General features: G+C 37.9%; 2 long non-coding RNA genes across 4 annotated transcripts in view; both read left to right on the top strand.

Annotated features, from left to right (window-relative positions):
• LOC136700002 (uncharacterized) overlaps positions 1 to 1,935 on the top strand; it is a 36,620-nt gene extending 34,685 nt beyond the window's left edge. The window contains exon 4 of the long non-coding RNA XR_010803686.1: positions 506 to 1,935. This is a non-coding gene — a long non-coding RNA (uncharacterized lncRNA). The remainder of the gene's footprint in view (positions 1 to 505) is intronic.
• A 643-nt stretch (positions 1,936 to 2,578) lies between these two features.
• LOC136700003 (uncharacterized) lies at positions 2,579 to 8,174 on the top strand. 3 transcript variants are annotated; one of them, XR_010803688.1, is made up of 5 exons: positions 2,579 to 2,650; positions 5,878 to 6,040; positions 6,488 to 6,619; positions 6,716 to 6,790; positions 7,228 to 8,174. It is a non-coding gene; the product is annotated as an uncharacterized lncRNA (long non-coding RNA). The 3 variants fall into 3 exon arrangements; XR_010803689.1 differs by lacking the exon at positions 2,579 to 2,650 and having other exon boundaries at positions 4,574 to 6,040; positions 7,228 to 7,277; positions 7,403 to 8,174; XR_010803687.1 differs by lacking the exon at positions 2,579 to 2,650 and having other exon boundaries at positions 4,574 to 6,040.
• Positions 8,175 to 17,031: the final 8,857 nt, after the last annotated feature.

The following is a 17,031-nucleotide window of genomic DNA, read 5'->3' on the forward strand; positions in this document are numbered from 1 at the left end:
ATTACCCCAGGGCTATGCAAAGTTCTTCTGCAGCACAATTGTCACTGAATGAATTTAGACCTGAAAGATAAACTGCTAACTAGAACCTTAACATTAGCATTAACCTGCTAACAATAATCTTAGCACTAGCCTCAACACACCCCCAGCACAGTTTTATCACAACACACAAAGTCACTGTTTATAACAGAGAGATTAAACACTTACTGGATGGACAGGGAAAACTACTTCCTCAAACAAAGAACTGAATGGAACTGAGCTGTTACTGAACTCCACCTGTTTGTAGGTGTCACCAGGTGCTCCGCCTCTACCTCACCTTCTTTTTAGAGGACGCTACATAAAAAAATAAAATAAAGCACAGTAACAGTGTTAAAGCTTGTTGGAGTAAAGTAAAGGTGTGATGTGACGGTGTTCACAGTCGACTGAGTGTTGAGGAAGGTGTTCCTCAGGAGAACATCATCGTATTCTACTTTCTCTTCATCTTCTGCTTTTCTCTGTATCATAACAGTTTCTCAAACTCTGCATCATCCTCTGGTATGGATGTTGATTTGGGTCGCCTGAAAGAGGTGGAGAAGTTTGCTGCACATGCAGAAAAGACTTTGAACAACAGAAACGACAAAAAGAAGGAAAAATGAGAGTGCACACTGACAGAAGCCCAGCTGGCTCTATGGAAACAACTAGCTGGGAACAATCCACCACAAGCGGTGTTCATCGTGGTCGAGGACCAGGAACGGCAGGACAGAACTCAGGTTGTTTCTCCTGCGGACAGCATGACCACCTCATATATGACTGAGACAGGGGCTTGCGCAAAGAAAATAAATGTCCCAGTATATTAACAATCAATATATGAAGCAGTTCAATATTCTTTATGGGTTGTCACATCTTGTGTTTGTTTTCCTCACCATGTGCTCATTTAGCACATGGCTCTGTTTATTCTTCCTGTCTCCGCCCTAGTCCCACCTTAGCCCCGCCCTCTCGTCAGAGTCTCCTTTGTAGTCCTGCCCTCTCGTTATTGTCCCCAGGTGTTCCTTGTCAGTGCTCTGTGTATATATAGTCCCTTTGTTTCAGTGTTCCCTTGTCGGTTCTTGTGTGTGTAGATGTGTTTCTTTGTCAGTTGTCTTACACATTGCCACCAGTTCACAGTTTTTATGTTCCTGTTCTAGTTTGTATTCTTGACTCCATGCTTGTGTTCGTTTCTGTCCCTTAATAGTTCAGTCATTCTGTCAGGATGGCGTGGTGGACTGATGGATGCGGACGCACTTGCTAAAAACACATCGAACTTTATTTAAACAGAACTATACAAAACAGATAGACTTCAAAAGAAAGGAAACACGATGACTGAGAAACATCACGACAGAGGAAACGATACGAGGAACAGACTCAACAGAGACAGACTAGACATGGAAAGAAAACGACGACGTGGAAAACAATGACGGAGAAACAGCAGAGACAGACAGACTTGATAACATGACAAAGGTAACGACAACAGGGAGCGAAACTGTACAAATGACTGAATAACAGGAGTGACACAAGGGAACTTAAATACCTGACACAGACAAGACACACCTGGAACAGATAACGAGGGGGACGGATCACCAACGAGACTGACGAGGACGAGGGCAGAGACACGAACAATAACAAACAGAGCCATGTCCTAAGAGAGCACATGGTGGGGAAAACAGACACGACAGAACAAGGGCATGAAATGGGTACAGTACTTGTTACTATTTAATATGTAATTGAAAAAAATCCCAGATATTCATATTTTAAAAAGTACTAAAAGTATACAGACTAATATATTGTGATATATAATAATAAATATATAGCAATATATTAAATAATATATAAGGGATATCTGCTTTTAATATATTGTATATATGGAAATGTAATACATAAAATATATTTACTCATGTATGTCAATATATTTAATTTTATGTCTAACAATACACTTATTAATATATTTAAGTATACATATTTCCATATATATATATATATATATATATATATTACCACATATATTGTATTGCAAAATGTGAAACATCATTTAGATATATTTCAATTCATTTATCTAAACAAATTATCATATTTTTTAAATATATGAACCTTAAATTATTGTAAATTTTCAAATTAAAAGTTAAGTAAATGGAAATCAAATAATCAACATGCAAACACGTCTAAGCTCCATATATGAAAATATCCTAAAAATAAAAGGAAAGAAATGAAACATGAAATATCTTGTTACCTGTTTAACAGTCCATCTTGTTTCTATATTGTTTTCTAGTAACCACCAGTTGATCTGTTGTTAGGTCAATATTAGTGTTTTTGTGTTTTACCCATAGCTCCAGCTAGAGGATACTTAAAGTGTGTGTGTTAGTGTTACTATAACCAAGTGATAAACTTGAATTAAGCACTCATTAAAACAAGGTCCAAGAAAACAAAGGGCCCAAAAAAAACAGCTTGTAAAAAAACAAGGTACAGAACAGGTGAAGAAAACAAAATTAAGAACAGATATGTTTTCCTATTTAACATTGTCCATGTTGTTTTTTCACACAGTCACCCGGAGCGGGAATCGAACCCACAACCTCCAGGTCCCTGAAGCTGTGTGACTGCAACACTACCTGCTGTTCCACTGTGCTGCCCGTACAAACATTATGTAAATATCAAAGCCTTTCAGATTTTAACAAGTAAAGCTTGCAGTTTCTTCCCATAAAGAGGCTGTCATCGCTCTGCAGTGGGATTGACCTTGTTGATCCCTCCAGTCAGGTTGGAATTCAGGAGAACATCAACACTAAAGAGTCCCATCAGTAGCATTCATGCCATCCCACTGACTGTAGGTTGTGCTTTTGCAGTCCCCCAACAATGAGCTGAGACAGTGGTGGTGTCATCATTTCCCAGTTTCACCTTATAAATTCGAAAGAAAAAAATAATTACAGCCAGGAACAGATTGCTACTCTATATATTTTCAATTACTATTCAAAAATTGCAAAAAAAAGTGCAAAAAATACTTACTTCTAAAGGTTTGCAAAATGTAGCTTCATGCTCACTTTCACCCTCACAAACCTTTGGTTTGAGATCTTTGGTTGGAGTATTATTGGTGAGAACCATTTTCATGTCTGCTATCAAAGATGGAATCCCTGGGAGAAAAAAAAAAAAAAAAAAAAAAAAAAAAAAATAAATATATATATAAAACAGTGATAATATAGAACAATAATACAAAAAATCATAATGTAAAGAGAAAAAATAAAAATTAAAAACTTGAAATACCATATATCTACCACTATACATTCCATAGAGAATTCTCTTACCAGCAGGAAGCAGGTGGCTATATATGTAGGGCTGGGTATCACCACTGGGGCGGCACGGTGGCGCAGCAGGTAGTGTCGCAGTCACACAGCTCCAGGGGCCTGGAGGTTGTGGGTTCGATTCCCGCTCCGGGTGACTGTCTGTGAGGAGTTGGTGTGTTCTCCCCGTGTCCGCGTGGGTTTCCTCCGGGTGCTCCGGTTTCCTCCCACAGTCCAAAAACACACGTTGCAGGTGGATTGGCACTTTCGAGTCCGTAGGTGTGAGTGCGTGAGTGAATGTGTGTGTGTCTGTGTTGCCCTGTGAAGGACTGGCGTCCCCTCCAGGGTGTATTCCCGCCTTGCGCCCGATGATTCCAGGTAGGCTCTGGACCCCCCGCGACCCTAAATTGGATAAGCGGTTACAGATAATGGATGGATGGATGGTATCACCACTGATTTCCCGAATAGATTCAATTCTGATTCACAAATCGATTACCAATTCGATATTGATTAATTTAGGAATATTTCAGTTATAATGACAGGTTTTGTTTGGATATGAAAATAGATTTTCAGAGAATATTGTAATTGCTCAAGGAACTCTCAACCTACCATTAATTAAAATATATGTTAGTACTTGAGCTCCAGCCATATTTAAGTGAATAAAACAAGGGAATAAAAGGCTCATTTTAAAGATCGATTTCAGCTTTATGTTAATCGTTATGGGTTCATTTAAATGAAGATGGTTTTGAATACATTTTTTTAAACCCACCACTATAGCCCTGACCTCTCCTACACTTCAACCAATCAAGTATTTGTTTTATATTAATATTACTGTGAAAGTGGTTTTAAATTTGTCTCTGATTAAGTCCTACATTTAACTTTTTTGTCTTATATTAGAATGTTATATGTGTGAAAATACTACAAAGCCTTAGTCTTTGCTCATCCAAATAGTGATGTGGACATTGGTTGCATTTTGTTAAACTTGAACAGATCTCCAGACTGAATCATGTGACGTGCAGATCCAGATTTGTCGACCAAAATAATCTAAAATCTTAAATGAAGTACAGTAATCCCTCGCTACATCACGGTTCATCTTTCGTGGATTCGCTACTTCGTGGGTTTTTTCAAGGGGCGGCTTATGGCCGCATTCACAAGTATTTCTTATGCACAGTACATGTATTGTTCATGTCCACGTCTGAGTGAAATTTACTGACGCTAAATCACAGCTTAGGAATGACTCTATTAAAGAAACTGGTAGGATATCACATGTAGTTCCAGCTGAAGAAAATTATAGAATGACTGTTTAATGCAAAGGGTGGGTTGTTAACAGTAACAGGGGGGGTTTTAAAAGTCCAAATACTCATTAAATACATAAAAAAATATCTTTCCTCTACTTTGCGGAAATTCATTTTTAGCGGGTGGTCTTGGAACGCATCCCCCATGAAAAACGAGGGATCACTGTACAGTGTGAATTATTAAAAAAAAAAACCTCATTACCGATTAATCTTAAAAATACTTGCCTTTAACTACCATCTGGCGCAGTCTGGTATTTTCAGTGCTTGAAGTTTCTTCTGGACTCTGGATTCCTGGGGTAGGCTGGTTGACTTCAGAAAAAATTTCTTCCTCAGCCTGTCTCTGAGCAGCAAGTTTGGGCTTTTTCTGTAGGGTAAAGTATTTTGATTCTGGATTAACCAATTCACAAATATTCCAATTTGATACTTGTTCCCATTTTGAGGTAATTCTCAAGTTTATATTCTTAATATATCAAAAAGAAACAATATTAAAGTGATCTGATTATAAAATATATTATGCATACAGAAAATATGCCCCAAAGTAATATTACATAATGAACACTAATGCGCTGTCTGAATATAAAGAAGCCGTCTGTCACCTAGTGCACTCTATAGCTGTTCATTTACCTTTCTTGATGTTTCACAGGTTGTGTCTGAATCCTCATCTTCAGCAAAGAACAGGCGTTTGGGTTTCCTATGTCTTTTGTGGTCTTCTGGCGTGTCTACTTTTAAAAGTTTCTGCTCAGCAGCTTTTAATGTAGATTCTGTTTCTACATTTATATAGAAATATATAATTTATAATGGCAAATTTACCTAAAAGTAACACCAATGCAAGTTATAAAACACTGTATATTTGAGGGCTAATAGTAAAAGAATAGCCAATTTTTATGTTAAAATTGTCCCATTTAAATTTTTATCATGTTGCTTAACCACAGCTTTGTTACTTTGAAAATTAAGGAAACTTGCCTGCCAACTGTAGCACGACTGCATACTTGCCATTCGTTGACAGGCCTCTTGGTGTTAGCCGTACGACATTCAACAAGAGAGTTTCTGGAGGTAACTGTTGGATCAAATTCAACTATCCAGCTTGTTGGCACTATGCTAACCGCATCTCTGTCTGGTCAGTCGGTCCAAGAAAAGAGGACATACCGAAACTTGGACATTTGATTCAGCAAATTCAAATGTGAAGGTGCCAACTTTAGCGCACTTTTCTCCCAACGTCGTCTTGTCTTCTTCGAAAGGGTAGTCCCACCCTACTGTGCTGCGATTGGCTGACACTTGTTTGTCTAAACCCTCTGTATTTGCAGTCCAATCACAGGCCTATTTTGCAGAAGTCGCATGGATTTATTCCGTGCCTGGCTCTTGGTGTGATGAATGTCCCAGCTAAAAATGAACCAATTGAAAAGGAAATATATCCTCCATGGCACCAATGAAAAAGCGATTCCAGCAAGAACAAAATGATGGAAAAAGGTTAGCGTTTTACTTTATCCTAGTAGACTAGCTGGCTGTTCTGTATCACTTACAACCAGTAACTTTAGCTCTACTTTAGCTAGGAGTTCATGCTAACTAGCTAGCTATCTGTCTGCTGCGTACTTCATTCAGCTGATCATTTAGCTATTAACAAACTTTTCTTCCTGATTGGTGTGTGTAGTTAGCTAACTTAAAATGTGGTAGTTAGTAAATTCATGCACAGAATGGGAATTAGAAGAAATTAAAAAATATTTTTTGTTTGTCTCGTATTTCTGAAACCAAAATTCAGCCCCAGTTTTTGTTGTTTATTAAAAAAATGTTTTTATATATATATATATATATATATATATATATATATATATATATATGTGCCTCTTTTAATCACAGGAAAGCACATATAGAGGCCAACAACTAAATAAATAATGTTTTTGCTCTGTATTTTTTTAGCTAGATGACCATGACAGTTCTGAGTGGACTATCTTCTCAAAGTGGATCAGGAACTAAAAAAGAAGTTGATGTAAATTTGAGCTGCTTAATTTTCATGTTACCAAGATAGTGATGATGCATTGTGACTAAGAGGTCAATAGTGTCTCTATTTTTATTTTATGAATATTCCCCTCTGTTCCCTTAAATACATTAAGTCAAGTTAACATTGGACTTATGATCTCATAACAGGACTTGAAGCATGATTCGTCAGACTACAATTCTGACAGTGGCTCTGAAGATGCACAAGATGTCACCCACATTGCAGTGAGTAAATTGACAATTTATATGTAAAGTTTTGTCATAAAAAAAATATCTATAAAACTAACCATGTTTTATGTGTGTGTGTGTGTGTTGCAAGCCTGAAATGCAGGGATTGAGGAATATATGTATAATAATACATTAAATTAAGTTGATCAGACAAAACAGGAGATGTATTGTAAATTCATAAAGTCTTTAGTAAAAAAAACTGCATTTAGAAAAACTGCATTTTTGTTTTATTTGCATTTTCCATACTGTCCCAACTTTTTCTGATATGGGGTTGTACATGTCTAGTGCATCATTTCAACAGTACATATTTGTCGAAACTTTGACATCTTCACTAGAATCTGATTTCTGTGCCACAGGTGATCTTTTCTTTTTACTGTTGTTTTGTAACCTATGTAGAGTAACAAGCATTTGTTTTTAAATTGATCTCTCTGAAGCTTGGACACCTCTCAGTGGACAGCAGTGTCTTTCAGCAAAGGATGTCTCTGTAGGTACCAGTTAATGTGTGTATATTATCAAAGTATGCTTTTGCTGTGCATGTGTGAATGTATGTAAGTGAATCTGTTTAACTGGAAAATTAGTAAAGACCTGATACTTGTTCTCGCACAACAGAACTAGATGCATCATGATGATTCTAATCATGCCACTGAAAACTTCTCTGAAGCCACTCATGAAGATCAGCACACCACTGTAGCTATAAACATATGAATGGGTTATTCCTTAGGTGCTGTACTATTTAAGTAATTATTTATTTCAGCACATTGAGTTTAACACAGTGGGTGTGCAAGTTCAATCAATGTCCGAACAATCAAGCTTTACACAAACAGTTCACCCAAAAGTGAAAGAAAGACTCCCATGTCTTGAACTGTTCGTTGGCACAATTCCTTAACATTTGAAGTAGATTTAACAGTATCAAAACTCACCAACAGCACATTGGCACGGATATCTGATGTAATCCACAGCACTTGTAGGTTGCAAGTTTGGATAGATACTTTCTGCTGAAGTTTACTAGCAAGCTCTATATATGTGCTCTATATATCTGGGAATTAGGGGGTGGATAGATGCAATTTGCTGTTGTTCCCAGTGCAACAGTCTTTAAAGGCACATTGTCAGGTATCGTACCCATAGAAATTGTGGCAAATGTAAACCTCATCAAATCACACAGAAGCTATGTAGAGACTGCACAGGGTTTCATGAAAATATTTTTTTGGGTTACCGGAAGTATTGGTCTGTTTGGTAGGCTGTGTCTTAACTATTATTATTATTATAAAAAATAAAGTAATAATTCAAATTTTTCAGGATCATTGTCAATGTCCAATAGTTTAAATATCCACAAATATCCAAGCATTTACACTCATGCTTTCTAACAATCAGGCACTTTCTCTGTAACGTTAATTTACTATGTTTCAAAATAAATGTATTTTTAAATAACAAAATGTATCATTTTGAATGCATTTCTTCCGTATTGTCTCTTATTTAATTTCTTTATAAATTAAAAATACATAGTGACTGTGATTCTTCACCCAGATATCCTACATCACCACTTTTGTTTGAGGATGAATGTTCCATAATGTGTGATTGACCATATTTGAGGCCGTATTCAGGGTCATCCACAGAAGACGTCAACCCTGATAGCTTGGATGTCTGTGTTGGTATGCGTGTGTTTGAAACAAGGAAGTCTTTTGCTGACTTTGACTCTAACTCTGAATCCATTCTGAGCAGTGGAGAACAATTTGCCCTTGTACATGACGGCAGCGTTGATGAGTCAGTAAATGAGGGAGTGATCAGTAATGAACAGCTTCTTCAGGTAAATGAAGAGCCACTTTATGCTGGTTCACCACTTACCAAATCTCAGAGTTTTTTACTTATACTCTCATATGTTTTGAGACACGGACTCACTGGTGTTGCCTTCTCTGACCTTCTAGATTTGATTAATATTCACTGTCCAGACAACACAATGTCAGCCTCTAAGCATCTTGTCTTAAAACCTACAGTGCCACATATACTGTCCAAACTGTGAGTATTACATTGGTGATAATGTCAGCGAAGTGCAGTGTAATGTATGCAGCACAATGTGGGATAAAGACAGCTCACTGAAGAATGGTAACTTCTTCATATATTTACCAATCCAAACACAGTTGGAACATCTTCTTCAAAGAGAAGATATTACAAGTTGTCTCAAGTCAGGAAATGGTGTTTGTAATTCTGAAAATTATGATGATATACATAGTGGTGGAATGTACCATAATCTGAACAAAAATGGAGGGCCACTTGATTGTTCTCATGGGTACTCATTAAGACTCAAATGCGACAAAGTGCCTGTGTTTAAATCATCACTGTATAGTGTTTGGCCATTACAAGGGATTGTAAATGAGCTTCCTTACCCTGTGCGCAGGGAAATTGTCCTACTTTTTGGCTTGTGGTTTGGCAAATGTTAATACAAACCGGATTCCAAAAAAGTTGGGACACTAAACAAATTGTGAATAAAAACTGAATGCAATGATGTGGAGATGGCAAATGTCAATATTTTATTTGTAATAGAACATAGATGACAGATCAAAAGTTTAATCTGAGTAAATGTAACATTTTAAAGGAAAAATATGTTGATTCAAAATTTCAGTGTCAACAAATCCCCAAAAAGTTGGGACAAGTCGCAATAAGTGGCTGAAAAAAGGAAATTGAGCATATAACGAACAGCTGGAAGACCAATTAACACTAATTAGGTCAATTGACAACATGATTGGGCATAAAAAAGAGCTTCTCAGAGTGTCAGTGTCTCTCTGAAGCCAAGATGGTAAGAGGATCACCAATTCCACCATTGTTGCGCAGAAAGATAGTGCAGCGATACCAGAATGGTGTTACCCAGCGTTAAATAGCAAAGACTTTTAAGTTATCATCATCAACCATGCATAACATCATCAAAAGATTCAGAGAATCTGGAACAATTGCTGTGCGTAAGGGTCAAGGTCGTTAAACTCTACTGGATGCTCGTGATCTCCAGGCCCTTAAACGTCACTGCACCTCAAACAGGGATGCCACTGTCAAGGAAATAACAGAATGGGCTCAGGAATACTTCCAGAAAGCATTGTCAGTGAACACAATCCAACGTGCCATCCGCCCTTGCCAGTTGAAACTCTACAGTGCAAAGAGTAAGCCATTTCTAAGCAAGCTCCACAAGCTCAGACATTTGCACTGGGCCAGGGGTCTTTTAAAATGGAGTGTGGCACAATGGACTGTTCTGTTAAAATGATACATTCTCTCAGTTTAAACATTTGATCTGTGATTTGTTTTCTATTCTGAATAAAATATTAGATGTTGGCACCTCCACATCATTGCATTCAGTTTTTATTCACAGTTTGTTTAGTGTCCGAACTCTTTTGGCATCCGGTTTGTACATTTTTAAAGCCATTCACTCACGAATGTCAGAAGTTGTCAACTGTGGGGTTTGAGTTAAAACAAAACAGCATTTGGGAACAATATAGAGTTGTGGCAGCACTTATAATGTGTGATTCAGTTGCCAGGCCCATATTACAAAACATGACCCAGTTTAATGGGCAGTATGGTTGAAGCTTCTGTCTACATCCTGGTGAACAAGTTCAAAAGGGAAATGGTACTGTTAGAGTATGTCCATACAAAGATGTTCCAAAAAGGGACCATGCTTCAAATGTAAGTGATGCCAGGGAAGCTCTGCATACCACAAATACCTCCGAATGGTGTTAAAGGGCCTACATGTCTTATAAACATTCCACAATTTGACATCATATCTGGCATGCCTCCTGACCATATGCACAATGTTCATCTTGGTCTAGTTCGGCAAATGACAAGCATGTGGTTGGACAGTGAAAACCATGAGAAACCATATTACATTGGGACCACAGTGACTGAACTTGATCAGCAACTCTTGTTAATTAAGCCTCCTTGTAACGTGACAAGAGTGCCGCAATCTCTTCAACATAGGAGGTTTTGGAAGGCTAGTGAATGGCAGAACTGGTTGCTGTTTTATAGTATCTTTGTGCTAAAAGGCAATCTGCCAAATGATTTTACCAGCACTGGTTAGTCCTTTGTCACATTCATGTTCTTACTATGCAAGAATATTATTACCACAGAGGAGTTGAAAAGATGTGAAAAACTGGTTATAGATTTTGTCAAACAATTTGAAACACTGTATGGGAAGCACAGTGTGTCATTTAATGTACATTTATGTCTTCATTTACCTGAATCTGTAAAAAAAAAACTGGTGACCTCTGTGGGCACATTCAGGATATATTTTTGAGTAATTTAATGGAGAAATACTAAAAATGTTTCATGGTACTCAGTGTGTTCCTTTACAGATAATAAAACAATTCACATATAGACATGTACTTTTGAGGAATGCTGCACTGAAAAATGCTTTAAATTGTGTTTAAATTTGCCAGAATGCATCAAGCTGTTTAACCATTTAAATGGTCAAAAAAGACTAAAGCAATTTGAAAGAGTGGCAGATCAGGTTGTTACCCTTGGTTTGCATTATTCAAGAAAACTTAATAGTGAAGAGATACTGGCCACAAGAGAGCAACTTTCAGCCACTGTGAATACAGCTGTGAAAATATTCAGAAGAGTTCTAGTTAAAGGACAACTGTATTTCTCCAGAGAGTTCACTAAAGTAGTGAAAAGGAACAGCTTTACTGTTTTGATGCAGAATGGGCACATAATCACAGTTTACTATTACATTATAGTAGAGCAACAAGGTAATAGAAAATGCTTTGCTCTTGGACAGCAGTATGATCGATCACACAGTACATTGATTATAGTTTTTCTCAATTCCCAAGACACATTTCCTGAAACCATGCATCCATTTCTCCAAACTGTAAACACAAAACCCAGTTCACACACTACATTCACAAAACCTCTGACTCTTCCTGCAAAACCAAACTATTGCCTCAAAACAGTCCACGCAGTGCTCAACACCAAACAATGTTGTCAAATCAGGCCTCGAGTCAATCACAATGATAAACAGCACTGAACAGTCATTACACACCACACAGAAAAAAGGAAAACACAGTGATCAGATCATGAAGCTGTAGAAATGACCTTTATTGTCCACAAAGGAAAATGCCGTTTCAAAACTCTTGTTTAACAAAAATTAGTAATTATGTAGTGTGTAAAAAAAAAAAAATATATATATATATATATATATATATATATAAACTTTCCAACACCATGAAGAGAAGAACTCCTCTGTTGGGTTGAGGAAAGGGGAGTATGGAGGAAGATAAACATTTAGGGAATCTTGGTTGATATTGAACCACTGTCTGACCTGGACGGGACGGTGAAAACTCACATTGTCCCACACAATGACATGGACAGTATGTCCTGATTGTTCATGATGCTGCTGCTCATTATTGACCCCAGCTTCATCCATATAAATATATTCATGTGGACGGTCTGAGGAATCCAGTTGAAACATTCTCTGCTGTATTTCACGCAGTGTGATTACACTTGTCTTTGAGGGACCATGTCAACAATGAGGGTCTCTTGGTGTGGGTTCAACATAGTCGTCCTCCCCTGCGATGTGTCAGTCTTGTGATTCTACAAAAGAACATGCCGTTACAAAATATTACATGCAGCACTAAGCCTACAAATGTTTTAGGAAAAATCATGTACTGAAAAACCTTTTTACAGATCTGTACTGAATCATACTGTAAACATACACGACATGAATAAAGCAGTTACCTGTTCTCCTTGCTGAATGTTTGGACTGTGGTGGACACGGTGAATCTACTCAGGTTGGGCTGAATTTGAAGTCCTGCTTCCCTCATAGTCAATCCATGGACAAGAACGTGGTCAATGATGGTTGTCCGTATTTCATCCGAAATCATCATTCTTTGTCTCGTCCCTCCTCTTCTTCCACCTCTTCCCCTTACTCTGCCTCTCTGTTTCTATCCATAGTGAAACTTCTACGACTGGGACCCTTGTACTGGCTTATATTGGTTTCTTCACACCATTTGTCACATGTGTGATCAGTTTAGAGTGGCTGTGTTTAAGTTGTGACACCGGTGCTTTATTTGAGTTTCACTTTTGCTACCTGTGCTTACCATTATGCAGCCCACGAGCATCACAGTGCAAAACGATTTAGTGGGTGAAAATATGTTTGCAAATTGTGTCTTAATAGGTGAAAAGTTTCTGTCAAAAGGGTGAACCTGTTGTGAATAACTAGGTGAAATGTGCTTATGGTTCTGCCAAATGGGTGACAATTTCAATAAATGGGTTTAGGACACTGAGAATTTGATTCAGAAACAGAGTTTTGTGTTCTAGTAATTGAGAAAAACTGTTAAACTGAAAATGTGGTTGGTCTGAAGAGAGTATTGCCGGGCAGTTATTTGATGTGACAATGTTCAAAGGAAAATGTTTGCTAATTGATCTGCCACAACATGCAAGTCTCTATGTGTGCATGCCTCCAAGATCCAGTGTGGAAGACTGAGAAGTTAGGGATTTTCTTCCTCAATGCTGCCAAACTATATGTACAAAAATATTGGGACACCTGCCCACTTACAGGAGATTTTATGCCATTCCATTCTAAACCCATAGTCAACAGTATGGAGCTGGTCTTTACAGTTCTAATAGCAGGTGTGGAGCTCTGCAGTTATTAGGTCAACAGATCATTGGACACTTTTCTGCACTATGCTCCTCAGCACTCCTTAGTGCTGTGATTATTAAGCACTACCACTTTTCAGTAACACCACTTGCAGCTGATTGTAGAATATCTACGAGGGAAGAAATTTCACCTGCTGACTTGTTGCATTCTTTCACTAATGTTTAGAAAAGCCAGACTGCAGGACTAGGGCCTTGATATTATACACGAGTGTATATTGGGTGCATCCTAATACATATATTGTATGTAATTGCTGACCAAAAAGCCAAAATGTAATTTATGGTCAATCATTGTCATGTTCTTAATCTGCAATGATATTAATTTGACAGATTTAAAAAGTGATTGTAAATATTTACAATTTGAAACACCACAGAAAGAAAATGTCATTTAAATGTATGGAAGGTCTGTAAGGAACTGGACTTTTATTGGCACATTCAGGATATATTCATTGCATGGTACTCTTCTGTGTTTGTTGAAGAATGATTTACTGAGAAGGACAGTGATAAATAAAGACAATACATTTGGTCTGAAACAGAGTAATATGGGACAGGAAAGAGATATTTGATGTGAATGTGTCTGTACTTCAACAACTTCTTTATTACAATATGTTTTTATATTTACCAATATATAGACATACATGGTCCCTTCATATATTGAACTATATTGGAGAATATATGTACTAATTTTTCATATATGGAAATGTATTATTTGATATATTGAACTATATTTTCCAATATATTACCATATTATTGTTTCATAAGGGTGAAGCAGGGAAGCCAGAGGGGGGTGGAGCATCTGGACAAGATCATGAGCTGATAAGTGAACAATTATTGTTATTAACACAAACTGATGCTTACACTGCCATTCCTAGAATAAAGATGACAGTAGCAGGGATAGAACCTGGCTTTCTAGAAGATTAAGGGGCAACCACATCTACTCTTAGAGCGTTATATTTTCCATTTAAACCTTAGCTTACACATAAAGCATTTACTTCTATAGGTGTGTCTCACACCAAGGTTAAAGATGTGATAAAGAAACCATTAGAAAGCACTTTGCAGAAAGGGGAAGATTCTCACACATTTTTGTTTCACTTTCATTGCACTGTGCATGTACATGATGGTCGCTCTGTGGCTCAGGTCATCTTCTCACCCTCACAGAAGCAATTGTGTAACATGTTACTTCAAAGGAAACATATGCTTGAACACTCTGAGCCTCGTATATCATTGACTAAACTTCCTGAGGATAAGTGGAAAGATCTGGGTCCTTGGCTGTGCAAGTGCACCTCCTGGAATGATTGGCGGGATCATGAAGGAGGTGTGCAAAATAGAGAGAAGTGTTTAGTGTCCCATACACAGCTGTGGTGTCTGTTTTCCGCACTGTTAAACTCATTGACTTGAACACACCCATAAACCTGAGCTGTGTTAAAGTTTCAGTTCCTCCTGAGGATTTGGCTGCAGTCGCAGACTGCTTGTGTGTGAAGAGAAAATATAACATTGGGCTAATAATGTCCGCCCAACCCATAATAGTTACCCACAAAAAGTAAGATTTTTCCGGTGAAGAATATTAGAGGACAAGGGGAACCCTAAAACATGTATTAATTATAAAAAGGGAGGGATGTGATGGAAAAAAGCAAACTAATAATGTTCTCAATATATAGTGATTTAACACAGCAGGGGATATGTAGTGACAGAACGTGCTGTGCTTGGATACATGTCCTTTGTAAGTCTTTTGAGACAGGAGAAGTGCTTTGTTCTTAAGTTAGATTTAGTGAAGCTTAATCAGTGTTAAATGTGCATCCTGTTTGAAAGAGGGTGACGTGACTGACCCTAGTCCCCTCAGGGAATTCACAAGGTGAAGTGAGGGGATTTTTATGGGTTGAGTTGGCAGAACCATACTGGGATTGTCTGGGACTTGGGGAGGTAATTAGAGATAGGACAAGTGTATGTGACAAATGCCCTATATAAACTGTTGTGATTCTCTAGATCAGTGTTTTTCAAACTTTTTTCCTGGTGACCCACATTTTGTCCATGATGTTTTCACGTGACCCAGGCAACATAAATATGTATATATATATATATATATATATATTTCTATAAATGTTTACTAAAACACAAAACAAAATTAACTTTCTTAATGAGAAGGATGGGCCTGTTTGCTATGTATGATCTGGTCCCATTGTGGTTGACAAGAAGAGAGGGCAACACGCATATCAGCACTAGCTTTCAGTCGGTTTCTCAGCTTTGTCTTCATCTGAGTTAGAACGGAGAATCCCACTTCGCACAAATATGTTGTTGTGAAAGGCAGTAGTAATAAAACACTTGTTCTGCTGAGCAGTGGGTAGTCACCTGAGAGGCCAATCCAGAATTTTGATAATTTCTCATTTTTGTAGAATGTTTTCAGGGTGCTGTCACATGTCAATTGAAGCATTTCTGACTCCTCCAGGGGGGTTAGATTTAATGATGCTATTGATTCTGGGGTTTCAAATTCAAAAGGATGTTTCACCCACCGCTTGTTATAAAGATCATCAAACTTCCCAGGTGGAAAGTAGTGCATGAAATTTTGTGCCAGTCCTTCCAGATGTGCTTTAATAAGGTGTGTCATGTCAGCAACCACTTTCTTTGACACACACGTTCCTCTATGTGCTTGTTCATTTTGAGAAACATGTAGAAAGACTGGGATTTGATTCGAAGTTGCCACAACTTTACTGACTTCTGAAAACCTTGAATTTGTTCACAGTGTCTGAAAAGACAGTCATGTCCTTGAAGTTTTAGGTTCAGTTCATTTAGGATGGAAAAAATGTCAGCAATGTATGACACAGTTAGCAGCCATTTCTCTTCAGAAAAGAAATCCGCAAGTTGTGACTGCTTTTCCAAGAGAAAAGTGTGTACTTCTTCTCTCAGCTCGTAAATTCTGCTGACCACTCTACCCTTCGACAGCCATCTGACATCCGTGTGAAAAAGAAGATGCGTGTACTGTGCTCCCATTTCAGAACACAAGCTCTCAAACAGACGGCTGTTGAGAGCACTGCCTTTGATGAAGTTGACAATTTTTACAATGTCCTTCATCACTAATTCCACCTCTGGTGGCATTCCTTTAGCTGCGAGTGCTTCACGGTGAATAAAGCAGTGATTCCAAGTAATATTCTGGGCTGCCGCGTCCTTAATCTTTTTAATGACTGTTTTTCCCTGTCATGCAGGCGGCCCCATCGCTGGTCACACCTTTGCAGTTACTCCAGTCCAGCCAATGAGTTGTTATATATGAGTTTAATTGTTCAAAAATCTGTTCACCTGTGGTTTTTGAGGGCAGTGTCAAACAGCAAAGCAGATCCTCAACAAATTCGCTTTCCCAAATGTATCTCACATACACCAACAACGTCGCGCACGCAGAAATATCAGTGCTTTCATCCAGCTGAATAGCAAAATCTTTGGCTGTTTGTAATCTGGATATTAGCTGATTTTCCAAATTCTCTGCAATATCCTAAGTTTGCCGTGACACAGTACTAAGTGCAATTTGTCATTGTGTGACAGCACCCTACTTAGCACCTGTGCTGACATTTGCCTTTCTTGAGCCTTCCTTTGGAAGAACGACAGGGGTTTATCCGCCAAATCAC

Source organism: Hoplias malabaricus, chromosome 6, assembly GCF_029633855.1.
Source record: "Hoplias malabaricus isolate fHopMal1 chromosome 6, fHopMal1.hap1, whole genome shotgun sequence".
In the NCBI taxonomy this organism is placed as follows: Eukaryota; Metazoa; Chordata; class Actinopteri; order Characiformes; family Erythrinidae; genus Hoplias; species Hoplias malabaricus.